The following is a 20,983-nucleotide window of genomic DNA, read 5'->3' as shown; positions in this document are numbered from 1 at the left end:
AACCCTGTAGACCTCACATACTGGATTTAGGAGTCCTGAATTCAATTTTGTTTCTGCCACTTATTAACTCATAATAATAAATTATTATGAACTTTAATAAATCATTCTCACGGTTTGTTAGGGGATTGGACTGGATAATTTATAATATCTTTTTAAAATATATTTTATTGATTATACTCTTAGAGTTTTAATATTCCCCCCTTTGCTCCCCTCCACCCAGCAACCCCCCACTCCTTAAGGCAATCCCCTCACCATTGTTCATGTCCATGGGTCATGCGTATAAATTCTTTGGCTACTCCATTTCCCATACTGTACTGTACATCCCCATGGCTATTCTGTAACTACCTATTTGTACTTTTTAGTGTCTTCACCTCTTGAGTTCCCTCATAACCCCCTCCTATCTGGCAATCATCAAAACACTCTCCATATCTATGATTCTGTCTCTGTTCTTGTTTGCTTAGTTTTTTTTTAGATTCAGTTGTTAATAGATATGTTTATTACTATTTTATTGTTCATAGTTTTGATCTTTTGCTTAAATAATATTTAAGATTTCATATCATAATGGTTTGGTGATGATGAACTCAGTTTTTTCTTATTTGGTAAGCTCTTTGTCTGCCTTTTGATTCTAAATCATAGCTTTTCTAGGTAGAGCAATCTTGGCTGTAGTTCCCTGCTTTTCATAACTTTGAATATTTCTTGTTAACCCCTTCTAACCTGCAAAGTTTCTTTTGAGAAATCAGCTGACAGTCTTATGGGAACTCCCCTGTAGGTAACTTAACTTCTTTCCTCCTGCTTCTTTTAAGATTCTCTCTTTCTCTTTCTTTTTGGCATTTTCATTATGATGTAGCTTGGAGTGCGCCTTGTTTGGGGTTCTCTGTGCTTCCTGGACTTGCATGTCTATTTCTTTCACCAAATTAGGGAAGTTTTCTTTTATTATTTTTCAAATAGATTTCCGGTTTCTTGCTCTTTCTCTTTTCCTTTGCGCACCTCTATAATGCAAATGTTGGATCTCTTGGTGTTGTCTCAGAGGCTGTTTATGCTATCCTCATTATTTTGGATTCTTTTTTCTTGTTCTGATTGCTCTTTTTTTTGCATCCTTATGTTCTAAACCATTAGCTTGATTCTCAGCTTCATCTACTCTATTGTTATTTCCCTGTAAATTGGTCTTTATTTCAATTAATGTATCCTTTGCTTCTAACTGGATCTTTCTTATGCTGTTGAGGTCCTTACTAAGTTCCTTGAGCATCCTTATAACCAGTGTTTTGAACTCTGCATCTGATAGATTGCTAATGTTTATTTAATTGAGGTCTTTTTCTGGAACTTTGATCTGTCCTTTCATTTGGGCCACATTTCCTCATTTTGGCAGCCTCCCTGTGTCTGTTTCTTTGTATTCTGTGTCTTGGTAGTGTGGTCTAATGTAGTAGCTGTCTTGTAGGGTCCAGTGGCACAGCCACTCCTATCACCTAAGCTGGGTACTCAAGGTGTGCCCTCTGTGTGGGCTGAGTACATCCTCCTCTTGTAATTGAGTCTTGATTGCTGTTGGCAGGTCAATAGGAGGGATTTGCCCAGGCCAATCAGCTGTAAGGACTGGCTGTGACCATTGACCATCAACCTCTGCCCTCCATGGAAGACCTGTGCAGGGGCAGGGTGGTGGTGCTCTGATGTGGTCTGTAGCTGTCCACTGGGTATGCTAGCCCAGGGCAAGTTTAGCCCCCACCTATGTTCTGTGCAGAGCCATCCTTCCTGAACTATAAAGCAATCTGAGATGATGGCTGCTTGTACTGGGCTTGGAGATTTCCGGGTGAAACCAAGCTATGAATCTAGGCTGGCTGCTGCTAGCACTGGGCCTGGGGCTGCTTCACAAGAGGTACAGGCAGCTGGGGGTTCAGTGAGGCTAGTTTGTTGCTTGTTTGAGAGGATTTAGAAAATTGTGAAGCATGAGCCAAGATCAGCCATTCATGTGGAAAAGTCCCTTTTAACAGCTTGGATGGACTGTAAGTTGGGTGGGACAAACAGTATTGGCCAGTTTGATGGAGTCTCAGATGTGGCAGCTTCCTGCTAATGATGTGGCTCTATGGGGAGAGGGTTCAGAAAAGGGACAATGGCCTCTGCCTCTCTTTCTGTCCAGGAGAAAACTGTCCCGCAGCTCTCGCCTTGATGCCAGACACTTCATCCCTGTGTGCCACTGGTGCCTTTCAAGCTGCCACCCTGGTGCTGGAGCTCAGAGGGAGTGAGTCTGAGTAAGTCTGTTTGTGGGTTCTTTAAGAAGAACTGCTTGGGACTCCAGAAGTTCTTCTTCCACTGACTCAATCCCTAATGAGGGTCTTTGTAGGAAGAAGTTTTGGGGACTTATCTTCCTGGCACTGGAAGTCTGGGCTGGGGGGCCTGGTGTGGGGCTGGGACTCCTCACTCCCAAGATATCCCTCCTGAATTTTTACCCATTACATGTGCATGTGGGACCAGGCTGTTTTGTGTCTCTGCCCCTCCTATCAGTCTGGATGCATGTGGGTTGTTTATTTTTTTAACTCTGTAGTTGTTAGACTTTTGTTCAACTTGATTTCTGATGTTTCTGAGTGATGGCTGTTCTATATTTTAGTTGTAATTTTTACGTGATTATACGAGGAAGTGAGCCATGCTTACCTATGCTGCCATCTTGACCAGACTATAATATTATTTCTAACTCTGAATAACTTTCTGCATCAGCTAACAGGTGAAAGGGAAAACTATTGACAGTGTGTGGAAGGAGCGAGTATGAGGGTTGGGGGGCTGTGGATAATGTACGAGGATAATTCCGCCTGGGCAGGCCTAGTGCCCAGGTAAAGACGTACAGTGACTATCTTAACTTTGTGACAACTTCTTTTCCTATTTGAGGTATGGAGTGGGAGAGGGAAGAAAATTTGAATTTAACATATTTACAGATGACTTCACATTGAAAAGCAAAGACTACCTGGGCAATAGCATACTAACTAACAATGGCCTTAGTTAATTGAAGAAGCCAAGTGATTGGAAACCAAAAATGAAATTCACAAGAAGAAATAAATTTGGGGAGGAGAAGCAAATTATATCACTCCAACATGGGGAAGAGCTAGGTATGGGTGTGTTTTGTATACCGGAGATTCAAGGACAGCAAATGCATTGCCTTGGGTTTCCCTGGTTGTATACTCTAGTGCAGCAGCTGGTCCAGAGGAACTGTTGTACTAAAGAGCTGTTTGGCCTACACCTGCCTTACTGTTATTAAAATAGAAATAAGTGGGGAAATATCCTAAATACCAGAATGTTTCATCTAAGGCATTGCTAATAAAAATCAAGCACTATGCAACTAGTAGAAAATTGATTTCCCTAAACAAATTTATGATAAATTAAAACCCCTACAGTATTGTATTTTTTAACTTTTTAAAACATTTTATTTATTTTTAAAGATTTTATGTATTTATTTTTAGAGAGAGGGGAAGGGAAGGGGGGTGGAGGCATCAATGTGTGGTTGCCTCCTATATACCCCCAACTAGGAACCTGGCCTGCAACCTAGGCATGTGCCCTGACTGGGAATCAAACCAGCAACCCTTTGGTTCACAGGCCCATGCTCAACCCACTGAGCTATACCAGCCAGGGCAGTATTGTATTTTTTAAAACAATAAATAATCCAATAATCCAAAAACAAATGATCCAACCCCCTTTGCTCGCTCTTCCTTTCCTTACTTCATTCCATAAACCTGTTGCACTCTTACCTTGGTCATCACTCCTACCTCCACTGTGGGCCCCACAGGTCCTTCCTAAAGCTCAGGAGAAGACAAAAATGCTTTTCCTTGCTTCCCTAAGCAAGGAAAAATGCTTCCCAAAAATGCTTCCCTAAGCAAGCCAATGTGGCTTGGCATTTACCAAAGGACTTTACCAAAAAAACTATAGGGAAACTAGAAACAGAGACAAGATGTGTTCGCACACAGACACAGCCAACCAGCTGAGCTTACTTACACAGCTTAAGTTTCTAATCATATTTTTAGCAAGCATATTCTCAGGGCTTACAGGTTCAATTCTTCCCTGAGGAGCTCTGCTGTAACCAGAAAAGACTGGCATAACTTGCAGGGTTTTGCCTAGGTCTGTTACTTCACATCTCTTGACCAGCGTTTGGCATGGATGATTTCATCTTGCCAGCTCCCACACCCCTCAGGTGAGTTCCTGCCTTCTACCTACAGGGAGTCTCCCTCTCTCCAATACAGGGCCTCTCGTCCTGGCAGTGTGCCTCAGCTGGCTGGAGTGTTGTCCTGTAGCTGCAGGGCCTCTCATCTTCGCCTCACCCTTACTTTAAACATAGCCCCCACACAGTAGGAGCTGGATTATGCCATCATACAAGGCCCTTTGCCACTCTTGTTGAGGATACCATGTATGTCAAGGCTTTCAGTGTGAGACTGCATCATGCTGCCCAGAGGCACTAGCATGAAGTCCACTCAGAGTTCAAGGGGTCTGAGCCTAGAGTGAGGGGAGATTATTGGAGAAGCACAAAAGAACATGGGAAACAGGTACAGAGATCAAGGGGTGCGGCCGATCCAGTCAAGCTCCAGGTCAGACATGAGGACTAAGGTGGGAATGGGGGTAATGGACTAGTAGCAGGACTTGAAAATGTAAGGAGGAGACAATCAATGCATCAGATTCAGAACCAGATTACTTTAGGAATTCTGGCTGAAAACCAGACAAAGAAGAGTAGAAGGGTCTGGTTTCAGAAAAATAATGGGGACAGAAGCAGCAAGCGAAACAGAGCCTCAGTGAGCTTGCCAGGTCACAGGGCTGGGCTCTCCAGACACCAGTGCCCCAGGGTTTGCTGAGTGAGTCTGTTCTCACAGGTACTCTGGCCACGTCACCAAAGTATGCCGTATAGCAAGGAAAAATAACCCCTACATACTCCCCTTCTGCTTCCTGCCTGTTACCTGTCCTCTGGGAATCACCTAGCTGTGCCGCTTCTTTATTCCAGCCTCATAGGCCAAGGCGGGGGGAGACTCCATGCTGCATAGGCATGAATCTCCATCGGGCACACCTAGTCCCAAACACAACATTCCCGCTAAAATTGTGATTCTTAGGAGTCTCTGCCATTTTCCTCTGCCTGGGGTCTGTCTGGCCGACCTCCAGTCCCATTTTGTGCACTATTCATCCAACAGGCGTGAAGATGCTGGCCTGACTCCTTTACATCTAGAATGCCGCATCTTAGGTCCGCAGTCCCAGTCAGTACTCCCCAAATTCAACTTTTATGAAGCTGAGTTGCCTTGTGACCCATCTCAGCATGACATCACCTTCAAAAGAAACACAACCAATGGCCAAAATGAATGAAAAAGCAGGTAGATTTTATTATGGTCTCTGGGAAAGTTCGTAACTGGTTTACATTCTTAGCATAGAGGAAAACATCTTAAACTGCTCTCTTTCTCCATCCATATTACGCACTGTGGCATAGTGTTCTGCCAGTCTCTCTCCTTTCTTCCCAAACACAGCCGGGCTTTCTCTCAAGTGCAGCCCTTGCTTTTCCATGCCCCACCCTACCTTTACTTATTCCCAGATGTATTCTTTTTCTCTGCAGCAGGAAGAAACTCCCTGTCCTTGTTTCAGCTTCCGTGATTCTGTCCCTAATTCCCCTAATCGGCACAGGTGTCGGGAGCCCCAGGTGTCAATGACGGGGAGCGCGTCCTAGAGGGAAGCAGGACAGATGGAGAGGCTGAGAATATTCATCTCATTGTGGGTTTTGTTGGTCACATGTTAAACTGAATTACCTCCGTCTGGGAGGGTGGTTTGCCTTTCATGGAGGTGTGCTCATCTCCCCCCCTCTTACAAAGAGAAATGGGCATGGTGGTTTTCAAGGACCCTGAACCCTATGAGCCTCTGGCTGGAGAGGGAGTCCAACTGTCCACGCTGTCAGGAGACTCTAGTACAGGGGTGTCCACCCTGCAGCCTGAGCGCTGTATGCAGCCCAGAATGGCTATGTATATGGCCCAACACAAAATCATAAATTTATTTAAAACCTTTTTTTTCACTCATCAGTTTTCATTTAGTGTGTGGCCCGAGACACCTCTTCTTCTAGTGTGGCCCAGAGATGCCAAAAGGTTGGACACCCCTTCTAGTGTCTCAGACTCGGCCAGGGCTTGAGCTGTACACGCCCTGTCCCCCTCAGTGAAGGCCTGAACCCGTCTTCCAGTTGCTGGTTCTATGCCCTCAAACCGCTTTTAGGACTGTCCTTTTTTAAAGGACATTCCCTGCCTTCCTTTCTTTCTCTTCCATATTAACTTTACTGAGAACAAGAATTCCAGGAACCTTCCAACCTCTCATGCAGTCTTATTTTCCACTGAAAATAACTTTTAGTCCCACGGAACCCGTGTTGCTGGGCCCGCCCTGTCTTCCCCTTCTGCACTGCCCACTGCAGCAGCTTCTGCGTGTCCACACTTGCAGAGGCGTTTTCCCGGTCAGTGCACGGTCATTTGTCCTGTGCCACACTGACTAGTTCTGGTCTGAGTGATGTTGGGTCATTGGCCACATATGCAGCCCTTTGGAGCCCTGGTGCAGGGCTTCATGCACCCTCCATGCTCGGATATTTTCTGCCCCCAGAAAGCTGCCAGTAGTTCAGGGCCTGATTTGGCTCCAGGTCAGAATCCTCATCAGGCATTAATGATGCTACACCATCTGAGCACACTCATAACTTCTGGTACCACGGAGCCATTTTGCCAGAGTATCAGTTCAGTTTAGAAAAAGTTATGTCCAAGTATCTGGGCAAGATACGGACTATTGTATATCCAGCACAGACTTCCATCCAAAATGATTTTTAGAAATTTAGCATCCCTCAATACTGACTTCTGCTAGCTTCCACTTCACACTTGTCATATCTTGAGTTAAGTGGTATCATGGTATTTTGATGTAGAAATTCATACATAATTTTGTAGATCTCACTCTTACTAATACATCTATTTATGCCCTCTCCGTGCCTTTTAAGAAACCCTAGAAATACCATCAAAAGAGGTTCCTACCACTTCCCCTTTGCCATGAGGTGCTATCCCCAGGCCAACAAGGCACTGTCAGCTGCCTTGTTCCATCCCACACGCACGAATGGGAACTACTCTAGTATTCATGACAGTTTCACAGACAGAGTCCGGAAATGTAATCCACATCCTCAGAGCACTGCAACATTGTGAGGAGAAGGGCCCTTCTCCAACTTTTCACCCACACCCTGGGGCCCATTATGTGAAAACAGCTCCCTTTCCTGTGGTCAAACACGTGCTCACAGTTTACAGGCACAACGCCTGCTTTGTGCCCATAGACCCACATTTTAACCATAAACCCAAAATTGAAAGAGTCCTGTAGTAGTAGTGTTTTTCAAAATAGGAAGATTATAATAATCTCTGATACAGTTACTTCTTTAACCTTTTCCTCTTCCCCATTTCAACTAGCAAATTTCAGGTCCTTGTTATCTCCTGCCTGGAGGGCTGGAATAGTTTCCCTTTCAGCCCCCCCTTTGCCCCTTCCCTTTTCTCTCCTCCCCACCGCCCCCTCCTCACGGCAGTCAGAAGAATCTACCTCAAGTTCGGATTTGAGTCTTTTTACAACCCATCTTCAAATGTCCCAACGGCTTCCTGCAGCCTCCAGCCTCAGTTTTTCACCTCTTTCTGCCTCCCTGTTTACCACCAAGAGGCACAAATCCACTTGTAATTCCCGTACCCCCAGCATACTCTCATGCTGCCATGCCTTTACTCATGCTGTTCTCTATGTTTAAAACGCCTTTCTTTCCTTTTCTTTTGGATCTTTATTAATTGTGAAATATAACACAAATGTATAAAGTTAAATAAACATACATGTACAAGTTAATGAATAAAGACAATACTTATATAATCACTATCCAGGTCAAGCAACAGAATATTGCAAGTATTTCCTCCTCTCCACTCACTGCCTGAAGTCCCCCCATTCCTATGCTGGAGACAAAATCGTCTCCTTCCTATGGGTAAAACCTATCTTGATTATTATATTGATAATAATTTCCCTTTTAAGCAATTTATCAATCACATATTTATATGTCCCTGAACAATATAGTGTAATTTTGCCTATTTTTGAACATTATATAGATGGCATTACAATGAATTTATTCTTTCAAAATTTGTATGAATGGAATCACAAAGTTTATTGTTTTGTGTTTTGCTTCTTTTTTACATTGCACACATAAAAGTCATCAAAGTTGTTGGGATACCTGTGCTTGTTCGCTTTTATTTTTCTACTGTATTTCACTGTACAAACACACCACCATGTATGTGTCTGCATTCTGCTGCTGATAGATATTTCCATTGTTTCCAAATTCGGCTGTTAGTGGCAATGCTGCTGTGAATATTCTTGCACATGTCTCACGGTGCAAGAGATTTTCCAAAGTTTATGCACGTGGACAGACTTGCTGAATCATAGGTTATGCTCACCTTCAGCTCTGCTAGAGAATATTGAACTGTTTTCAGAAGCTGTTGCGGTAATTCACACTTCACCAGCAGAGTAAATATTCTCATTACTTCACATTCTCTCCCACACTGGGTGTTGTTAGAACTTTATTAATTATTAATTTCTCTCTGATATAATCCCAAGTGCCTTGAACAGAATCTAGTGCACAGTAAGCATGCATTAAGTATCTGTTGAATAAATGAATAAAATTTCCAAGCATGGAAATTTTCTAATTGTCTTTTTCTTATTGATCAACAGCTTAAATCTAGTAGTTGAGGAACATTCTCTGTTCACTATCAACCTTTATAAATTTGTTAAAACTTACCCAATACACATTGCAGACCAGTTCCCTGCAGGCCAGTTCCCAGCAGGGGACGCACGAAAGGCAACCATACATTGATGTTTCTCTCCCTCTCTCCTTCCCTTCCCCTCTAAAGATAAATAAATAAAATATTTAAAAAAAAAACAAACTTACCCAATACACAAGTTTTTGTTGATAATTGTTATGTATATGTGTTATGAAAGAATGTGTTTTGCATTTACTAAGTGCAAAGTTTGGACATTTAGTACATTTAAAACAAATTTATAAACTGTTTATAAAAATCTTCTCTACCCTAACTGATTTTGTCTACTTATACCATGCATTTTTAGAAGGGATTATTGTAATCTTCCACTTTGTTTGTGAGTTTGTCCTTGTAGTTCTGGTAAGTGTTGCTGTATGCATTCGGGGGCTATATTATCAGTGTCATTTACATTTTTAAATTGTCAGGTTTTCCTGGCAAATTGAACATTTTTCATTATTACGTGATTTTCTTGTTCAGTAGTAATGCTTTATGCCTTAAAATTCATTTTGACTTATATTAATATGATATAATTGCAACAGCTTCCATTTGGTTGGGGAACATGATACATCCTTCTCCGTTCTGTGCTCAGTCTTGTTTTCCTTAACTTAAGTGTATTTCTGGTACTCAGCACATAGATTTTGTTTTGCTTTGCTTTTTATCTGTTGTGGTATCTTTTGTCTTTTATTTAGAGCATTTAGTCCAATTATATTTAATAGTAAAAATTAATATTTTGGTTTAAACAATATTTGTGAATTTATCAATTTTTAATTTCTATTCAATTTTGCTTCTTATATTTTGAAGCTCTTTTATTTTTTTTTAAAGATTTTATTTACTTATCTTTAGAGGAGAAGAGAAGAAGGGAGGAAGAGAAACATCAATGTGTGGTTGCCTCTTGCGCGTCCCCTGATGGGAACTGGCCTGCAACGCAGGCATGTGCCCTGACTGGGACGCGAACCGCAATCCTCTGGTTCACAGGCCCGCACTGAATCCTCTGAGCCACACCAGCCAGGGCTGAAGCTCTTTTATTATGTCTTTAATAGTTTAGAATTGTTATGTTCTTTGGCTGAATTGACCACTTTATTATTATGAAATGGCCTTTCTTTATTACTGCTAATATTCAATGCTCTAATAATTACTAATCTGATATTATTGAAATTATTTCAGATTTGGGGGCTTTAATATTTGCATCATATATTTTTTCTTTTTATGATAACTGTGCCTTTATGTTTAAGGCAGGTTTCTTACAGGCAGAATATGCAGGTCTTACTTTTTGTTCAATCTGACCCTCTCTGTCCTTTATTGAGATATTTAAACCATTTAATTTTATTTAAGTTATTGATAAGATTGGATTTCAATCTGTAGGCTCGCTATTTTTGTTTCCTATTTGTCTCATCTGTTCTTTCTTTATTTCCATTCCAGTATTTAGACTAAATGAATCTTTAAATGATCCCCAATTAGCTCTTTCTCTCCTTTTCTTTTTCTCTTGCTTTGTTGTTGTGTTATTGCTTTAGAGCAGCATTTTCCAGCAGAACTTTCTGTGAACACAGAATTATTCTATACCTGCACTGTCCAGCACAGGCAACCACAAGTCACATGTGGTTATTTAATAATTGAAGTGTAGCTAGTGCGACTAAGAGATTGAATTTTCAATGTGCCCTAATTTTAATAGCCACACGAGGGGAGTAGCCACTTTATTGGCCGATGCAGCTCAAGAGTTCAAGACAGCTCCCTGACTTACCAGTCCACCCTCATCCGCCCAGCACCAGAACCTTTACCACGGCACTGGGTCGCCCTCCCGCAGGCCCTTTGTGTTCTTGTTGCCACACCTGTTGCTTCCACGTGTGCTGGAACCCTGAGTGCACTTTTGTTAATTTTACTTTAGTCATTTATCTCTTCAAAAGGTTAAAATGTGAGAAAAATATTTTCATATTTTACAACTTATCACCTTTCACACTCTCTTCCTTTTACTGAATCAAATTTTTTATCTAATATTTTACTTCTGCCTGAAGAACTTCCTTTAACATTTTATTTTTTGTTTGTTTAAAATAGTCTTTATTTCATCTTTATTTTTGAAAGATATCTCTTTTAAATATTTTATTCATTTATTTTCAGAGAGAGGGTAAGGGAGGGAGAAAGAGAGGTAGAGGTAATCAAGGTGTGGTTGCCTCTCACATGTCCCCAACTGGGGACCTGGCCTGCAACCCAGGCATGTGCCCTGACTGGGAATTGAACCGGTGACCTTTCAGTTTGCAGGCTATCATTATTCAAACCACTGAGCCACACTAGCCAGGGCTGAAAGGTATTTCTGATGGGTAAAAACTTCTGGGTGCACCTTGGCTTCTGCTTGCATAGCTTTTAAAGAAATCATCTGGCAGCCCTGGCTGAGTGGTTCAGTTGGTTGGGGCATCATCCGGTACACAGAAAGGTTGTGTACTGGATGCTGCAACAAAAAAGTTGCAGGTTCAATTCCTGGTCAGAGCACATACTTAGGATTCGGGTTTGATCCCCAGGCAGGGCACCTGCGGGAGGCAATTGATTGATGTTTCTATCTCGAATTAGTGTTTCTCTCCCTAAAATTAATAAACATATCCTTGGGTGAGGATTACAAAAGGAAAGAAGGAAAAGAAATCTGCTGGTATTTTATAATTATTTTGTCCTTCTATAGCAGGGGATGGCAAACTTTTCTGTGAAGGACCAGGCAGTAAATCTGTTAGGGTTTATAAGCCATGTAGTCCCTGCTGCAGCTACTCAGCTCTGACATCGTAGTGCAGACACAGCCATAGCAAATAATAAGTGACCGCATGGGGCTGTGTTCCAACTCAGCTTCATTTACAGAAGCAAGAGGTGAGTCAGATCTGGCCCATGGGCCATAGTTTGCCAGTGCCTGCTGTGAATGAAATATGTCTTTTTATCTGGCTGCTTTTAGAATTGTTTTTTCTTTACCCTTGGTTTAAGTAGTTTGATTATGATGTGTCTTGGCTTTCTTTAAGTTTATTCTGCCTTGATTTCATTGAGCTTTCAAATTTTGGAAATTTCTTAGCCATTATTTCTTCAAAGTTTTTTTAACCCCAGCTCTTCTGAGTCTACAGTTACATGTGTACCAAACTGCTTGATATGTCTCACAGATCACTTCACTCCGGTCCTTTCTTTGTCAGTTCTATTTCCCTCAGTACTCCATTTTGAGTAGTTTCTACTTCTCTGTCTTCAAGTTCTCTAATCTTTTATTTGTAGTCTATCATTTCCTATATTTCCCCCATGAAAATCCTTACTTTTATTCCTTTTTTAAAATTTGATAATCCTGATTTTATTCAATATTAAACTATAAAATATGTGCCACAGTATTGAAGTATTACTTTGACTGATAATAACATATATATTTAAATTCAACTCAGTTACAAGATAAAACTGCTTGCTAAATAATATAATCCTCTTTTCATGCAAGTAACTTTAGCCCTGGCTTGTGTAGCTTAGTGGATTGAGTGCTGGCCTATGAACCAAAGGGTTGACAGTCTGATTACATGCCTGTGTTGTAGGGGCGTACAACAGGCAACTGCACACTGATGTTTCTCTCCGTCTTTTTCCATCCCTTCCCCTCTCTCTAAAAAATTTTTAAAAAGGAAAGTGACTTTATATAAAAATTTTGACTTTTAACTTTCATTGCTCTTCTACTCTGGCCTCCATTTCCAGAAACAGGCACATTTCAACTAATTTTTTAATGAGTATTCTGCAGCAAGTTCCTGAAGTTTTCCAATTCTTTTACACTTTTGAAATTCTTGCAAATGCAAGAAACAATGATACTATTTCTTGTTTGGTTAGATGGTATTCATAAGTGAGCCTACTTTCTGCATACTTCTCAGTTTCTTTGAAAATAAGACCTTCAAAGCAGTGTCCAAACCCTGCATCTGAATATTTTCCCACATTTGACATTTAAGCTTACCAACACAACCCATAATTTGGAAATATTTCTATAATGCAGATTAAATTCTGCCTGTAATGATCGTGCTCCATTTTCTAGCCCAAACAAAAAATGAACATAATACAAAAATGATTTGACTTTGTGAAATATTTCCAAGAATAACTTTGTTTTCTAAATATTGAACTTCATTTCCAGTGAATAGTTGAAAATCTCTGTGCCCAGAGAATGGTAATACTTTAGATAAAGATCTTAATTTTTTTTCTTTTTTAAATTATATTTTATTGATTATGCTATTACAGTTGTCCTGATTTTCCTCATTTCCCACCCCCCCACCCTGCACCTCGCACTCCCTCAGGCAATTCCCCCACCATGGTCCATGTCCACGTGTCATTCCTGTAAGTTCTTTGGCTACTCCATTTCCTATACTGTACTTTACATCCCCATGGATATTCTGTGACCACCTGTTTGTGCTTCTTAATCCCCTCACCTCTCACCCATTCTCCCACACCCAACCCCTCTTTATCTTTAACCTTTAGCATTTTAATTATGATGCATCTTGGGGTGGGTCTCTATGCATCCATCTTGTTTAGGATGCTCTGTGCTTCCTGGACTTTCATGTCTATTTCCTTCAGCAAATTAGGTAAGTTTTCTTTTACTATTTTTTCAAATAGATTTCCAATATCTTGATCTTTCTCTTCTCCTTCTGGCACCCCTATGAAGCGAATGTTGGCTTGCTTAAAGTTGTCCCACAGGCAGCTCACACTATCCTCATTTTTTTGGGATTCTTTTCTTCTTGTTTTCTGATTGGTTGTTTTTTGCTTTCTTATGTTCCAAATCACTGATTTGATTCTCGGCTTCATCCACTCTATTATTATTTCCCTGTAAATTGGTCTTTCTTTCAATTAGTATATCCTTCATTTCTGACCGAGTCTTTTTTATGCTGCTGAGGTCTTCACTAAGTTCCTTGAGCATCCTTATAAAGTCAGCATTCTGAATTCTGCATCTGATAGATTGCTTATCTCCCTTTTGTGTAGTTCTTTTTCTGGAGTTTTGATCTGTTCTTTCATTTGGGCCATGTTTCTTTGTGTCCTCATTTTGGCAGCCTCCCTGAGTTTGTTTCTATGTGTGAGGTAGAGTTGCTTTGACTCTGTGTCTTGGTGGTGTGGCCTAATGTAGTAGGTGTCCTGTAGGCCTCCTCTGTTACCCAGGCTGGGTACTCAAGGTGCACCCTTCATGTGGGCTGAGTACACCCACCTCTTGTAGTTGAGTCTTGGTTGCTGTTGGCAGATCAATGGGAGGGATCTACCCAGGCCAGTCAGCTGCAACATTTGGCTGTGACCACTGACCATCAACCTCTGCTCTCAATGTAGGATCAGCTGTGCAGGGCAGGGTGGTGGTACTCCAAGTGATCTGTAGCTGTCCATTGGGTGTGCTGGCCCTGGGGTTTCCCGGGTGATGGAGGCCAAGATCAGTCCCGACCTGTGTCTTGCCAGGAAGGAAGCCATCCTTCCTGAACTATGAAGCAATGTGAGATGGCTGCTACTTGTTTTGGGGTTAGAGATTTCCAAGTGAAGTCAAGCTGTGAATCTAGGCTGCTAGTTCTGGGTCTGGGGCTCACTGAGGCCAGCTGCTGCTCATTTGAGAGGATTTATAAAGTTGTGAAGCATGAGCCTTTCACATGGCAAAGCAGCTTGAGTGGACCCATAAGTTGGGTGGGGTGGAGTCTCTGGGGATCTACAAAGTGTGGGTCAAAGAGCATCAACCCGCCAGGTTGATGGAATCTTAGTTAAGGCACCAATATGTGAACTCTGTAGGGGAGGGCCCAGAAAGGGGACAATGGCTTCTGCGCCCCTTGATGCCAGATACTCAGCCTCTCCCTGCCTGCCACTGGTGCCCATCAAGCCTCCTCCCGGTGTCAGAGCCCCACTGGTTTTTTGCAACCAGAAGTTGTGGGGACTTATCTTTCTGGCACTGGAACCTTGGGTTGGGGGCCTGGTGTGGGACTGGAACTCCTTGCTCCTGAGATGTCCCTCCTGAATTTTTATACACCACAGTTGGTGTGAGAACAGCCTGTTCTGCCTTGCGCCCCTCCTACCAGTCTTTTATTATGTAGTTGTCAGACATCTACTCAAAACTCAATTTCAGTGAGTTCTGAGTGATGGCTGTTCTATATTTCAGTTTCAATATTGTCGTGGTTGTGTACAGAGGCAAGCCATGTCTGCCTATGCCACCATCTTGACCAGAAGTCAAGTCCTTAATTCTTTCAAATAGAGAAAATAGAAGGCCTCTTGGATTTTCCCTTTTGGTCAAAATTCCATCAAACCCACTGGTGAAATTCTGTAATGTGTGTCCTTATCTCTTTTCCAAACAGGTATCTTACAAAGGCTATCTTACACTCTAATGCACATTAATGCTTGGATGTAGTTTAGATATAAGTCTGTAGATAGCTCTTTTTGTTTTTACACAGAAATCTTGTAGCCATCAGTGAAAAATATTCATTTCCTTATGCTGCCATTTTCTTTTGCAACCATTGATGCATTCACTGGCTGACTCTTGTATGTGCCCTGACCAGGGATGGAGTCCACAACCTTGGTGCGACGGGATGGTGCTCCATGTAACTGAGCCACCCGCTAGGGCCCTGAATCATCTCTTTGTTTGCAGTAGTGTTTCGTTGGATTGCTTCCATTTTCTAGACACACCATCATATTATTTATTATTTTCATACATTTGCTTGTTTTCTCTGTAGCAACACTGGCAAATAACTTCCAACACCATGTTGGGTGTTATGGTGAGAGTGGACATCCTTGTTTTGTTTTTGACATTAGCAGGAATGGCTCCAGTGTTTTCCTGTTAAAATATTAAGATGCCAGTAAGCAAGATGCTCTATGATGCTGAGAAAATATTCTTTTCTTCTTCCTTTGAAAATTATTTTATTAGGAATACACCTTGAACTTCCTCACATGTTTTCCCAGCACTATGGAGATAACTACAAGACCTTTTAAAATATATAGTTATTATTAAAATATTAATGTATTTCCTAACATTAAACCATCTTTGCATTTCAGAAACAATTTCCACTTGGTCATAACATGTCATGCTGTTTGATTCCATTTGCTAATATTTTCTTTAGGATTTTTGCACTGATATTAATGAATGAGGTTGCTATGTAGTTTTCTCTTCTGTACAACCTTTTTCAGATTTTAGTTTCCGTGTTATATTTGTTTTGTAGAGAATTTTTGAAGTTGTCATTTTTCTGCTTGGAATAGAATTGGGACTATAAGTATTTAAAGAATCCCATTTGAAACTCTTGAATACTTTTAAGGAGATTAAAAAAATCTAGCTAGTATTTTAATTGTTTTCAATAGAATGGTGGTCTAAATAAACTATTCCTTCTTTTTCCCTGGCCAGGATGGGGGAAACTCCCAACTTCTGTTACTGTATTTACTCCCTGTAACCCTGAGACTTTGTTCAGTTATCATCTCCTCTAGAAGTTCTCCCCTGAACCCCCAGGTTGTGCACAGGTGCCTTGTTTCTCGGCTCCTTCTGGATATTGTTCATTCTTGCATAGATACTTTATATTGTATCAAGAGTTATTGTATCAAGAGTTATTAAAGGATAACTCTGTTAATCAGAAGTTGTTTTCAGGTGAGGATCCTGTCTTGCCTTTGCTTTTTAACTTCCAGTGTCTAGTGCCAAATACAGTGCCCGCCACATATCAGATACCTTAATGAATATTTGATGAGCTGATATTTGATCAGACCCCTCCCCCCTGACACACACACACACACACACACACACACACACACACACACACGTACGTTTCTTCTCCAGTTCCTATCTTTGTAAATGGCTCCTTAGTTCATCTAGGAGCTCACAAAAAAAAAAAATCTAGGAATCATTCTTGGCAATCTGTACTCCTTCATCTTCATTTTATAGTAAATCACCAAGTTGTATCAATTCTCACAGTAAAATACTTCAAATTCCACCTTCTCTCTTTTTTTATGGCCACTACCCTAGTCCAAGTCCCCATTATTTCTTGCCTAGATCACCTAACTTCCGTTTTCCCTGTTTTAATCCTTATTCTTTCTCATCTATAATCCACTATCTATTAGGAAAGCAAAGTGATCCTGGAAAACACAAATGTGGTTATAAAACCTATTATTAGCTTCCTATTCTTTTTGGGTATAGTTTAGAATCCTTAACATTTCCCCCAAGACACTGCCTGATCTGGAACATTTCTACTTTTCCAGCTTCAACTTGTATCCCCAATTCCTTATTCTGGCCTCTTTCTCTTTCTCCAGCTTCCTAAGTTCTTTTCCCTTGGAGTCTGAACACTCTTTCATTTTCTGGAAAGCCCACTCCCTGCACTTCCCAAGGTCTGAAAATAGGTCTTTCAGACCCAGGTCTGTGCTCACGCAAGTTTTCATTGACCTCCTAGTATGACTGGGGTACTCTGTTAAATGGCCATATTGCCTTCCAAACTTTTTCTAATCTCTATTGTGATTTTTTTTAAGCATTCAGGATTCCTTATCTAATGCGTATTTCTCACACTAAACTACAGTTTCCCTGAAGGTAAGGACCATGTGGATCTTATTTTTCATCTGGGTATTTGGCATCTATCATAAGGAACATTACAGTAATAGAAATTAATAAGTATCTATTGGATGGATGGATGGATGAAGAACTAATTATTATTGAACTCTGAGCAAGAAGCCTGAAGGAGCAAATGCTCTATTTTCCCTCCAGGGGGAGACATACTCCCATGTAGCACTGGACTCAAGTGAGCACAAAATTCTGAGATCAACCATAGTTTGCTTCTCAAGCCCCTGAAATTGATTCAGAGATTCCAATCATTTCCTTGCCAGCAGGATTCTCCAGATCAGTCTAGACCACCCACTGGTACCAAGCAGGTGGCATTTCCTCTGTTAGTTTTCCTCCCTTGAACAATCTGAAAATTTCTCCTTCTGGAGTTTGTCTATTGCAGTCTTGATTTGCTAGGAAATTTAGCTATAATTGCCCACATTTTTGGGAAAATAGCATCATAATAAGAAATTTAAATATTATTATTAACAATGTTATTTGTATTTTTACTATAATTTTTTTTCAAAATCCCTCAGACAATTTTTCTCTTTGAAGTTTCAAAATCTTTCAAAATTATTTGGATAGTGGACTGACTGTAGAGCCAGAAGTAATAAAACATTAATGAAAAGCTAATTTAAAAACATAAAACAGTGATTCATAAATTTCCCCGAGCCTTAGGGAGAGTGAAGGGGAAGAATAAAAAGAGTGGAGTTTGAATACTGGGAGCTTGTCTGCCCCTGAGCAGTTCCTGAAAGAAGTCCTTGTTTAATCCCAATGGCACGTCTTGCGAGACTACCCCTACTGCACATTAATACTGTTCTTTTCTCTGGTGAATTAGTTTCTCTAGGACAAGGTTTAAGTGCACAAAAAATTTCATGAGGCTGACATTATAGTTCTCTGAACTCCTTTTTTCTTCTACTCTATTTCCAAAGCTCCCTTTCCATCTTCCTTTCATAGTGCCTGGGAGTTCTTTCTCAGACCAGCACAGGGAGGCACCCACTGTCCCTGGCTCTTGGGGGCCAGTTCATGCTAGTTCGATTCCGTTTGCATTGACCCAATACCTGCTGGGAGTTTGGGCCCATGCTGGGGCCAGGAGGTACGTGCAGGGAATCTAAGTTGCCCTCTTAGAGGTGCTGAAAATGTAACTGGGAAGCTCAGATGTTTCGTAACCTCCTTGAACAAATACAAAATAATGCAAAGATGATGTAGACAAGAACCAGCATTTATATAGTTTACACAGCCACTCTCCACAAATATGATCTAAGTTCTGTAAAATTAGCCCTTGGGGTAGGTGTGTGTGGTGACTCTCATCCCGCTGTGCAGATCAGTAAACAGACACTTAGATGACATAATTCGCATAGATAGGTGAAGCAATTAGAGCTATGATCAGACATGGAAACTTGGTCTGGATGGTGTTTGCATAATATTGCGTTGTTTCTAAAATAAGGAATATGCTGTAAGCAATCACCCCCCAAAATTGAGGAAATGCAAGTAAAGAGGAATAGACTATTACGTTAATGAAGGAAGGCTTATTTATCTCACCTGTTCTGGCACTTGGATCTTATTTTTCACCTAACTTTGTTAATTTTGATTGATTCCTCTCTCTCTCTCCCCTTGCTCTTAGGGTACCTCAGTCTTTCTTTTGGTTGTTTTCTCCTTTTTTCTTTCTTTCTTTCCTCCCCCCGCCCCCCATGGGAGAAAAGCTGATGTGTAAGGAATCACTCCTTCCTAGTTTCTTTTGGAAGGGGGTCAGGAAAGCTTTGCCATCAACATTGGCCAGGTGGTGCCCAAAGAGGAATGAGGCCTTTTTAGACAGAAGGAGAATCAATGGGTTCTGGCCAGACGCCAGAAAATTCTTTCGAAAGGCTTCCTGTAACCACTTAGGCTGCAAGGCAGGCTTCCTCTCCTCCAGCACACTGTCGCTCTAGGACTGCACTTGAAATCAGGGCAGGGTTTGGAGCCAGCAGGTGAAGAAAGAAGTTTTTCACTCCAGAAAGGCCCGTGGCCAATAGGGAGCCGCAGTGCTCAAAGAGCAGGACACCGAGATCTGTAACAGCTCGATGGCATCTACTCTCGGGCACTAAATACTAACACAGGTTGAACAGTGATAGCAGCAATAATTACAAGCAAAACATCATTATCAAATTTCTAGTTCAAGTTTATGCCAAGGTCTGAAAGTAGGAGCAGTAGTTGTACTGTCAATCAACACCGTCTAATGAACACTTCTTGAGAGCAGGCCTGGCATGAGCAGGGGAGAGAAGAAGAAAATAATAAAAAAAAGCCTTAGATATACAATACATTTTTAAAAAACAAAAACCAATTTATGCAATCACTTGTAATCAATATATGAAGAACAGAAATAAATTAAAATATATAAAGTTGGAATGTTAAATGCAAGATTCGTGGGATGCAATCAAAATACACTTTACTTTGTGGCTTTTATTATCTATTAAAAATAGTTATTAGGACCTGGCTGGTGTAGCTCAGTGGATTGAGTGTAGGCCTGTGAACCAGAGGATTGCAGTTCGATTCCCAGTCAGGGCACATACCTGGGTTGCAGGCCAGTTCCCAGAAGGGGATGCACTAGAGGCAACCATACATTGATGTTTCTCTCCCCCTCTCTTTCCCCTCTAAAGATAAGTAAATAAAATCTTTTAACAAATAGTTATTAGGAGGTAATAATCTTCCCTTGCCCCTGAATGGAAAATTGAACAGATTTTTCTAATATTTTGGTTCATTCTTCTATAATTGGCAGTAGCTTTATGTCATAAAAGAGCCCTCACTTAGTAAATAGAATATTTCCAGTCCAAGATGGTAACCAGATACTTCAGTCTGCATTCTAAGGGGCTAGTCTAAGACATGCCCTTCTCCCCCTGCCCTGCATGAGACCTCCTGCCTCAGCTGCCTCCACCCCCACTAGCTGACTGCTTTTTGATCTGCTGCGTAAAGTGGGAGGAGGCAGAGCAGCTGAGGGGGTAGGGCAGTTCAGTTTTGATAGAATGGGTCTGCACTACCTGGGTCTGGCAGATGGCTAAAGTTGACTCACTTTCTTGTAGAGTGCTATTAAAGGTTCTTCGGAGATTGGGGTCATCAGAGACCTCCCACTTGAGTCCCTTTGTCCTAGACAGACACAGATGGCTGCTTGTGACAACCTCTGTAGGTTCTAGGATTTCTGCGTTCATATCTCACTTGTGGTCACTGGCTCCTTCCACGCCTCCAGAGAGCCCTTATTAATGCACCGAAGGCAACCTCGTGCTGCCTGTCTTCCCTGTGACCCCCAGCTGACCCAGGGAAACATTTACACATGCGTCATCCCTCCCAAACTTGGGAATACTGTTACCGAACAGAGGTCCAAGGGGGGGCAATATTTGGGCCCACCTAGGGACACCAAAAACTGTTACAGAACAACAGCCCCCCCCCAGAGGACAGTATACTAATATCTACTGGGCTAATTAGTAGATATCTACTAATATCTTCTGTCCGCTGCCAATTGGAAAGACATCTCTCAATGCTAGAGATTTGTGAAAAGGAAATGAAATGTTTGTTTAATGCTATTCAGGCCTAACACCTCCATTAAAATATCAAAGTCCTTTAGGGTATACACACACACACAAACACACACACACACACCACCCCCACCACCCCCCCTTCTCCCACTGTCCCAACTGTGGGTACCGTAAATCAGGAAAAGAGCACACAT

The 20,983-nt window shown here is 41.4% G+C and overlaps 1 protein-coding gene and 1 pseudogene across 1 annotated transcript in view; one reads left to right on the top strand and one right to left on the bottom strand.

Annotated features, from left to right (window-relative positions):
* The first annotated feature begins 2,150 nt into the window (after positions 1-2,150).
* ASB8 (ankyrin repeat and SOCS box containing 8) overlaps positions 2,151-20,983 on the top strand; it is a 33,164-nt gene continuing 14,331 nt past the window's right edge. Inside the window, exon 1 of the mRNA XM_053661719.1 lies at positions 2,151-2,240. The gene's annotated coding sequence lies outside the window, so the exon portion shown is untranslated. The remainder of the gene's footprint in view (positions 2,241-20,983) is intronic.
* LOC128626806 (ERO1-like protein alpha) lies at positions 12,499-20,374 on the bottom strand (annotated as a pseudogene).

Source organism: Artibeus jamaicensis, unplaced genomic scaffold, assembly GCF_021234435.1.
Source record: "Artibeus jamaicensis isolate MK-2021 breed Jamaican fruit bat unplaced genomic scaffold, CSHL_Jam_final contig_233, whole genome shotgun sequence".
NCBI lineage: Eukaryota > Metazoa > Chordata > Mammalia > Chiroptera > Phyllostomidae > Artibeus > Artibeus jamaicensis.
The sequence above is the reverse complement of the archived record's forward strand: the minus strand, read 5'-3'. Positions and strand labels throughout refer to the sequence as shown.